Source organism: Colobus angolensis, unplaced genomic scaffold, assembly GCF_000951035.1.
Source record: "Colobus angolensis palliatus isolate OR3802 unplaced genomic scaffold, Cang.pa_1.0 Scaffold415, whole genome shotgun sequence".
Taxonomy (NCBI): domain Eukaryota; kingdom Metazoa; phylum Chordata; class Mammalia; order Primates; family Cercopithecidae; genus Colobus; species Colobus angolensis.
Window position 1 is genome coordinate 941,604 of NW_012117544.1, and position 7,944 is coordinate 949,547.

Genomic DNA, 7,944 nt, shown 5'->3' on the forward strand with positions numbered 1-7,944 from the left:
AGCATCTGAACTGTCATCAGCTCTGTCATTTTATTATTGTGGTTTACGCTTGGAAAATCTACTTTCTAGAACACCACTAAAAATCAATGAATAAAATAACAGTGTCTTAAAAAGTAAAGGATGTCTTCTTAACTTCCGAACAGAAAGCACAAGTCTTCTCTGTATAATTAGAATCTCCTCCCCTAGTCCTCACTGCACATAATTACTGAGGATATACCCTATGGTTACCCCAAATAAGTCATATCCTTGCACAATCTCTTCACTGGAATTCAAGAAGAACCTATGACTGGCTTCTAACCAATAAATACGGCAAAGGTGATGAAATATCTCTCTTTTCATTAGGTTACATGAAATGGTAAATGAGTTATGAGTGACTTCTAGGAGCTCTAGGAACTAACGGCACTGACGGCAATTAGCCCCCCAAAACCCTGGCTTCAGTCATACAGCAGCAAGGAAGTGAGTTCTGCCAATAAGTTTGGAAACAGATTCTTCCTCAGTTGAGCCTCCAGATGAAAATGTAGCCAAGCCAATGCCCCGATTTCAGGCTGGGAAGACCCTGAACAGGTGGCTCAGCTAAGCTGATCCCACACTTCTGATCCAGGAAAGCTGGGAGATCATAAATGGGTGTTCTTTTAAGGTTCTAGGTTTATGGAAATTTGTTACACAGCAAGAGAAAAGTAAAACCTGAATCATCTTGGTCACTTTGGTCAGACAGGTGGAGACGAGGTAAAGAGCGAGACCTCAATCATTGAGCACAGAAATACCTGGGCTCAAACTGATGGACATCTTCAGATGAGGTGGCCCCTGAGCTGTCTAAGTGCAATAAGAAGCTGTTGTTCTTCCTCCAACCTTGCCACTGAAGAGGAAGACCAAGTCTGCATTCAGAGGTCATTCACTGCACAGAGGAAGGAGGGAGTTTTTATTTTCATTTTTGCAAAGCCAAGTCCCCTGGGAGATGGTTTCTCTTTCCCACATCATTATAAAGAGCAATGAGAGTTGCATAGGGTCCCATTCCTGAAGTGTCCACACCCTTGGGATGATGAGCAGAAATGAAAGCAAACACCACCATCTGACTGCCTAACTGGTGTGAAGCCCCGTGACACTGGTCACTCATGGCAGATTTGGTCTCTGTTCCCCATGGACTTGGAACACATCTGGGTAAAATGCTATGGCTGTCCCAGAACAAACAGTGACTGTCAGGCCCATCTTCAGTCTAGAGGACAAAGATGGCCAGGAAAACTGTGTTGCCAGACCTAGAGACTGAAAATCAAGCCCTAAGGGTTGAGACTGGACATAATAAATCAGGAGTTCCTGGGCATTGTAGGTACCAAGAGATATGGTTAGAACCCTCAAGGTCACTGCTGTTTCTAGTGCAGAAGATGGTGACTGTTTATCCCAAAGTCTCAGACACTGAGGGAGGCTAAGTCGAGGCTGAGCTCAGGCCCCTGAGAGAAGAAAGAAATACAGACGGGGATTAGGTCAGAGCATGACCCCAGGTGAACCAGCAGAGGAGAGAGGAAGAGTCAACCCAGGTGCCCAGGTGCTCTTCCTTGAGGACTCTTGCCCTGAGGGTGAAAAGTTTGAAGCAGCAGAAGTCAGACCATGGTGGAGATGCCCCAGAGCTGCCTTCTGAGACCCCAGCATTGGGACAGGACACTCAAGGCTCTCTTAGCTCCTCCCATGTCCTGAGATGCAAGAGGATCCTCCCTGAAAATCTGCCTCCTGAGCACTGACAATTCTTAGCTCTTGCTTTGCTCCAAGCCCTGGAGGCCTACACCCAGGGGAGTGTGCAGATGCCCTGGCCCAGGCTGGAAGGGTGTGGAGGGCATAAATCCTCTTCCAAAGTTGATTTGAGGCTGGATTGGTAGAACACAGAGATGCCAAGCACCATCCATCAGTGAGCATCTGGATTTCTAGTGTGTTCCCTGACCCAAACGCCTCATCTTCCCTTCCTCTCACATACCTGGGGAGGATCCTCCTGCCCTTTGTACACCCAGGAGGCCTGAATCTGGGGTTGAATCATGCTGCTCCCTACCTGAAGGCTCCTGCCTTTCCCTCTGAGCTCATTCACAGCTACCCACAAAAGAATTTTTCTTTTTCTTTTTTTTTTTTTTTGAGACAGAGTCTCACTCTGTTGCCCAGGCTGGAGTGCAATGGTGCAGTCTTGGCTCACTGCAACCTCTGCCTTCCAGGTTCAAGCAATTCTCTTGCCTCAGTCTCCCAGGTAGCTGGGACTACAGGTGTGTACCACCACACCAGGCTAATTTTTGTATTCTTATTAGAGATGGGGTTTCACTATGTTGCCCAGGCTGGTCTCGAACTCCTGACCTCAGGTGATCTGCCTGCCTCAGCCTCCCAAAGCCCTGAGATTACAGGCATAAGCCACCACGCCTGGCCTCCAAAAGAATTTTCCAAAGTGGTGATTCTCCCATTAGGACACATGGTGATGGGAACATAGGCAAGCCATTCTGAATTCTCTCCAAGACCTTCCACTGTGGCCTCTTGTGCATCTGCTGAATCCTGCAACAGATTGGGAATCAGGGGCCATTTCAGGCGCATGTTATTAAGTCAGGAGCCCAGTGCGCACTAAGTGTCATGGGAGCACAGCCAGCCAGAGGGGCCCCACGCTGGAGCCTTGCACCAGGACTACACAGCCTGAGTTTCTTTTTGACCACTCTGTCTTGGACCCGTGGTTTGTCTTTTCTGTCAGTGTCTTCACCTGAAGAAAACTAAAACAGCAGTAAAGTTCACAAACTCCTTGCATTCGCCTGCTTAGAAAATCGAAAGGCAAAGTGTTTCCATTAATCAGCAAGGTCTCTATGATTTTTATTCCCAGAATGGTTAGGTTGAGACTTCCAGCCCCTTCAACTCCAGGTTTATTTTAGGTGGTCATAGAAAAATACATATTTTTCTCTCTCAGTTCTCTATGTCACCCGTGCAAAGGTTAGTCCTGACTCAGCCTCTTTCAGTTCCAAGAGCAGAGCAGAACAGACTGTCAAATGCATACCCCTCCCTTGCTTCCCTCATTGCAGTCTTTTAAAGTATCTCTTGTCATTACTCTAATTCAGCACAGGTTGACTCTCGCTTTCCAAAATGAAGATACCTCTATTTTCATTGCTGGTCACGGAAAAAAAAAATCATGACATGTTTATGAACTGAATGTACACGTCCCCCGCCACAAATTCATATGTTGAAGCCCTAACCCCCATTGCGGCTGTATGTGGAGATGGGGCCTCTAAGGAAGTAATTAAGATTAAGTGAAGTCACAAGGGTTGGGTTCTCATCAGATACTATCAGCATCCTTAGAAGAAGAAACACCCACACTGTCTCTCCACACATGCACACAAAGGGGTCACGTGAGCACAACGCCAAATGGCCTCAGCCTATAGGCTAAGAGAAGATGCCTCAGAATGACACCTACCTTGCTGGCACCTTGATCTTGGACTTCCCAGCCTCCAGAACTGTGAGAAATAAATTTCTGTTGTTTAATCCATCCAGTCTGTGATATTTTGTTACGGCAACTGAAGCAGACAAATAAATGATAAAAAAAAAAAGTTCAAAAGAATATAGAAAAGTATTTTATAATAAACAGTGTTATCATTTTAGTAACCATTTTCTGTACATGTTAACCCACTTATCTAAGACGTTCACAAATACGAATCACTGATATCTCAGGAACCTTGTAACTTCTACTCCCCATTCCAGGCCTAGTAGAGCCCCAGGAATGTGGCATACGATTGTAAAGAACGTGAAGCAATGAATGAGTGAATGTTATGGTCATACACGATTTTACAGGAATAGAATTACATTAGACAATCATTCATGTGACCTGCATTTTTTTTTTTTTTGAGACGGAGTCTTGCTGTGTCGCCCAGGCTGGAGTGCAGTGGCCGGGTCTCGGCTCACTGCAAGCTCCGCCTCCCGGGTTCACGCCATTCTCCTGCCTCAGCCTCCCAAGTAGCTGGGACTACAGGCGCCCGCCACCTTGCCCAGCTAGTTTTTTGGATTTTTTAGTAGAGACGGGGTTTCACTGTGTTAGCCAGGATGGTCTCGATCTCCCGACCTCGTGATCTGCCTGTCTCAGCCTCCCAAAGTGCTGGGATTACAGGCTTGAGCCACCGCGCCTGGCCAGACCTGCATTTTTTCTTCCAAATATTGCAGACAGACATCATCAATCATTATATAGAAGGGAATCTTGCCATTTGCAACAATACAAATGAACCTGGAGGAAATTATGCTAAGTGAAATAAGCCAGATGCAGAAAGACAAATACTGTATGAGCTAATAATATGTGGAATCTAAAAAGTGGAACTCTTTTGACATTGTTTGGTAATACAATAAATGCAAAAAAAATTAAAGGAAAGGGAAAAAATAAACACAAAAAGTGGAACACGTACAGGCAGAGTACAATGGTAGTTCCCAGGGGCTGTGGGTGGGAGGAATGAGAGATAGTGGTCAAAGGCTACAAAATTTTAGTTACAAGATGGTAAGTCCTGAGGCTCTAATACACAGCATAGTAACTACAGTTAATAATGCCGTATTATAAATTGAAATTTGCTAAGAGAGCATATCTTAAGTGTACACACACACACACACGTTGACTACTGTGGTGAAAGATGTGTTAACTAATTTGATTAGAGTTAATCATCAAACAAGTTATATGTGGATCAATGTATATGAATTGTACACCTCGAATCCATACAATTTTTATTTGTCAATTATACCTCAAGAAACCTGGAAGAAAATCAAACATTACAGACATCTTATTGTATTTTGTGCGTCTTATCCAAAAAAACTACCCAGAGCTCAACAAAGCACCTGTTTGCCCTCGCACTGTTCCTCTCCCATTCCAACTGTTGACCAAAAGGAACATCAGACAAAAAACACCTCCAAATTTGTTGAATTTATTCAGGAATCAGAATACAGAATTATAGGCTGGGCACCGTGGCTCATGCCTGTAATTCCAGCACTTTGGGAGGTCGAAGTGGGAGGAACACTCGAGGCCTGGAGTTCAAGACCAGCCTGGGCAACACAGTCAGACTCTCTCTACAAAAAAAAAAAAATTTAAATAAAGTAAATACATAATTAGCTGGGCATAGTGGCACTTGCCTGCTGTCTTAGCTACTCAGGAGGCTGACGTGGGAGGATTGCCTGAGCCCAAGAGTTGGAGGCAGTGGTGAACTATAATTATGTACTACACTCCAGCCTGGGTGACAAAGCAAGACCCTATCTCAAAAAATAAATAAATATAAAAATAAAAATAAATTTACAAAAAAAAGAAAAAAGCATTATAACCTAAGATGCAAGGCTATAGCAAGCCGCATATGCATCTGAAGAGTGGAGGGCAAAGGGAAGGTTGTATTGGCAAAAAAAGAGGTTTAAGTAAGTTGCTTGGAAACAGTTCACTGGTTATGGAGACTCAAAACCACAGGTGGCATCAGTTCATTGGAGGAGATGCTGTTCCTGGGCAGATGTTCTTTCAAAAGCATCTTATCTGAATTGTTGTGGTCCTAAAACTGGAATATCTTGCAGGGCTATTTCAGAAAGTCCTGAGACAGCCATCCCTTTTTAAAAATATAGATGGGGTCTTGCTATATCGCTCAGGCTAGTCTTGAATTCCTGACCTCAGGGAATTCTCCAACCTTGGCCTCCCAAAGTGCCGGGATTACAGGGTTGAGCCACCATGTCCGGTTTCCTGAAACAGCTTTTATCTCAGCCTTGAAAGCATGAGCCCTTCCCTTTCATACCCTCAGGGTTTTACTTTGGGTCAACTAAAAGCGAGTGTATTTTAGTATCTGCAACTTTCACACACCTATTGCCATAAAAGAAAGGACCAGCCTTGACTGACAGTCAGCACTCTGCAGGTATCCTCCACAATCCTCTCTCCTCTCTCCCTCTTGCTCTGCAACCTGGCCATGCCATGATTCCTCCCTATCTGTCCTCCTCTGTGGACTTCCATGACCACACTCTGTCCTATGAGGCTGGATCAAGGTCATACTCACTCACTTCTCTCCCCTCCCTGACATTTGCTCCACTCCCCAACTTGTTCTCCATGCATGGATCTCAGTAGAGCAACAGCAATCAGAAGATAAAAATAAATAATGGTGACCGGTCTTCAAATGGATCCCCTTTTCAATCTCGCACTATCCATCTGCTGCCTTCTCATCAGGCCTCTGCCCCAGTTTCTTTCCCTTCTCAAACCAGACAAACACCTTACTCTGTGAAGATGTGTGCAGCCCGTTCCCATACCCTGAACTCCATCCCTTCAATCTCCTCTGGCTGCTGCTCCCTGCTCAGGTCTCAGAAAAGGAGTCCTGGGCAACCCTCCCAGGGAGCCGCCTGCCTGTGTAACTTTCAGTACCAGTCTGTTTGCTTTCTTGAGATAGTTACAACGGCCACTTTAAAACAATGGTGTTTTTGTTTTGTTTTTTGTTTTCACCCTATTTATAAAGTCAGAAATCGTAAGTCCTTGAGCATCCACAGCCACTCAAGGACAAACCTTTGCTGAATGCCTCAAGCAGAGAAGGGGAGGCTGAGTATTTCCAAGGTGAAAGAAAACACGACGGTTTTTATCAGCCCTGTTTTATGCGACAATCCCAGGTCGAATCTGGATCAATGTAATGACTTCCTTTGTATGGACCTACGTTTTGTTCGTGCATTCATCAGTGCAGCTGGGAACCTGCAGCTCTGTTCACTGGCATGGCGATACCTCGGGGAACGGCAGGACAGAGCCACGAAAAGACAGCCAGCCTCACCACACTGCCTGTTGCTCTTAGCCACCATGGTCATCATAGCCTGTGGCAGGAGATTTGGGGTTCCCCCGACCCCTTTCAGGAAAACACAGTTTGTGGAGGCTGAGTACTTTCCAGGCCTGAGCGAGAAAACAATTCAAAAGACCCAAAGAGATTCCTCGCCTGTCCTGTCCCTTGAATGGCCTTGAACAGGGGGTCCTTCCGTTTGACTCCTAGCCCCTCCCTCTCCCCTCACCAGGAAAGGATCCTCCCCATCTCTGCAGAAGCTTGACCGTCCCCCTAGAGGGCCTGGGAGGAAGTGGGTTTTGCAAACAGTCCCTGTTGACTCCAGTGCCCCCTGCTGGTCCCGGAGGCGAGATTCCGGCGAGGCTTCAGGGCACAGCTACCCGGCAGTCAAAAGCTGGGCCTGCCGCCTCCACACCGCTCCGGGACACCCCACCCGCTTCCGAGGCGTGACCCGTCAACAGGTCTGTATTGGCGACTGGCGACAAAAGGAGCAGCCCTGGATGTAGGGAAAGCAGGGCTGAGTCCTCTGCAGGCTCTCGGGAGGGGAGGGGCGTGAATGCGTGGATTTCCGTGGAGAGCGGAAACACGGGGAGTTGAGGGGAGCATGCGCAGGCCTCAGAAAGTTGCGGAAAACTGACTCCCGGGAGCAGGGAGGAACGTGCACTCCAGACAGACAGTAAGTTAATAGAATCCCGGGGGCAGTGGGGCTCTTCAGCCCAGGGGGTTACAGAAGTAGGTAAATCCAGAGATTTGCCCAGCCAAGGGCAGGGGCGTCTTTTCTAGACAAACGGGGCGGGGTGGGGCGAGGACCTGAGCTCAGGGGACCCTGGAACCGACCCCTGCACCCCGCATCCAACTGAGGAAAAGGGAGGTCGCCAGAAGCACAGGCCCAGGACAGAGTCGAGACTTGGCCGTCTCTGTTATCCCAGAATACCGCATCCCACACTCCCAGCCAGTCCCCCACCTCCCCACTGCCTCTCCATTCGTCCACCGCACCCCGTTTTTCCACCCTGCCCCCCACCCTACTGTCGGGTGGGAAGGGCCACAGGCGTCACCTATTCACCCATCCCCACTCCCCCTCCATCCCTTCCCCTCCATCCCTTCTCCCCCTTCTTTCTTCCCACATCCCCACCCATCCCCCACTCTCTGCCTCTGTTCCCTCCCCCATCCCCCACTCTCTGCCTCT

General features: G+C 47.4%; 1 protein-coding gene and 1 gene segment (V, D, J or C); one reads left to right on the top strand and one right to left on the bottom strand.

The window, feature by feature from the left end:
* The window catches only part of LOC105521983, a 659,966-nt gene that overhangs the window by 439,299 nt on the left and 212,723 nt on the right, over positions 1-7,944 (bottom strand).
* Positions 7,132-7,944, top strand: part of PRAME (preferentially expressed antigen in melanoma) — an 11,540-nt gene continuing 10,727 nt past the window's right edge. The window contains exon 1 of the mRNA XM_011956358.1: positions 7,132-7,219. The gene's annotated coding sequence lies outside the window, so the exon portion shown is untranslated. The remainder of the gene's footprint in view (positions 7,220-7,944) is intronic.